Source organism: Myotis brandtii, unplaced genomic scaffold (assembly GCF_000412655.1).
Source record: "Myotis brandtii unplaced genomic scaffold, ASM41265v1 scaffold187, whole genome shotgun sequence".
In the NCBI taxonomy this organism is placed as follows: domain Eukaryota; kingdom Metazoa; phylum Chordata; class Mammalia; order Chiroptera; family Vespertilionidae; genus Myotis; species Myotis brandtii.
The window spans coordinates 1,320,892-1,322,294 of record NW_005356944.1 but is presented as its reverse complement, the minus strand read 5'-3'; the positions used below and the strand labels follow the sequence as shown (position 1 = coordinate 1,322,294).

General features: G+C 50.5%; 1 protein-coding gene across 2 annotated transcripts in view; it reads right to left on the bottom strand.

Moving 5' to 3' along the window:
• The window catches only part of FRMD8 (FERM domain containing 8), a 21,940-nt gene that overhangs the window by 8,394 nt on the left and 12,143 nt on the right, over positions 1-1,403 (bottom strand). The window lies entirely within an intron of this gene.

The window sequence follows — 1,403 nt, the reverse complement described above, 5'->3', positions numbered from 1 at the left end:
AAAAAAAATATATATATATATATATAAAAACAGACATTTCACTTCTAGGAAGATAAACAGCAAATAAGCTGCTCCATAGCTTGTCTGTGGTGGTGGTAGTTGTCAAAACTCACTCTTAAAATGGATGCATTTTATTGTAAATTATGCCTCAATGAAGTTGAATAAAAAAACAAAAGAAAATAATTATAAGGAGATACCACTACTCACCCACCAGAGTGGCTAAAATGAAAACAAAAAGGCTGATAGCCTCGGCCCATATGGCTCAGTTAGTTGGGTGCTGCCCTGTGCACTGAAAGGTGGCTAGTTCAATTCCTGGTCAGGGCATATACCCGGGTCGTGGTTCGATCCCCGGTTAAGGCGTGTGCAGGAGACAGCTGATCAATGTTTAGCTCTCACATCAATGTTTTTCTCTTTCTCTCCCCCCCTTCCTCACTCTCTAAAATCAATAACAATTTAAAACAACCCCCCCCCCCCCCCCCCCCCGCAGACTGATAACACTAGGGGTTGGAGCTGGTTTTATCAAGCTCTCATCTACCCCCGCGAGTGCAGGCTGGTGCCTCCGCTTTGGAAACTGGCAGTGTCCACAGAAGCTGAGCACGGCCCACTGTGACGCAGCCACTGCACTCCCGTGGACCGAGAGGCAGCACTGCCTGCAACAGTCCCGAACCAGAAACCAGTGCCCATCAGCTACAGAATGAGGAGTCAAGGGTGAGCTCACGGACTCAATGCTGAGCGAGACACCAGCCACAGGAACACCCTGGGGGAACCCACTGCTATAAGGTTCGAAGACAGACAGAATGACTCTGGCACGATACAAGGCAGGACTGGGGGATGTTTTTTCAGTGGGGGAAAGGGCTGGAAGGGTGCTTGAGGGGTCTCCTGGGTCCTGGCTCTGCTTCCTAATCTGAAAGGTGGCACCTGATTTGTTTTGGGAAAATTTATTGAGTTATACACTTAGGATTTGGGTACTTTTCGGTATGTATATTATAATTCAATACAACATTTACTTAAAAAAGAGGTCTAAAGTAGTAATGTAAAAATTACGGTCATCAGCATAAAGATGGGGTAGCGGAGTGGTCAAAGCAGTGTGAGGGAAGAGCTCCTGGACATAAGCAGGGAGAGAAGTCCCTGGAGAGGCCCTGGAAAGGAGGGCCAGCAGGGGACAGAGAGGCCAGAGGTCAGGGAGCCGCAGCAGGGGACAGGAGGCCAGAGGTCGGGGAGCCGCAGCAGGGGACAGGAGAGGGGTCTCCAGGAGCACAGAGTTAAGCTGAGACAGAGAAGGAAGACAGACACCTGTGCACCACCCAGGCAAGGCAGAGTCTGCTGGGCTTAGAGCAGGGAAGGACAGAGTGCAGAGGGAGGGCAGGGAGCAGGGGGAGGGCAGGGTGCAGGGGAGGGCAGGG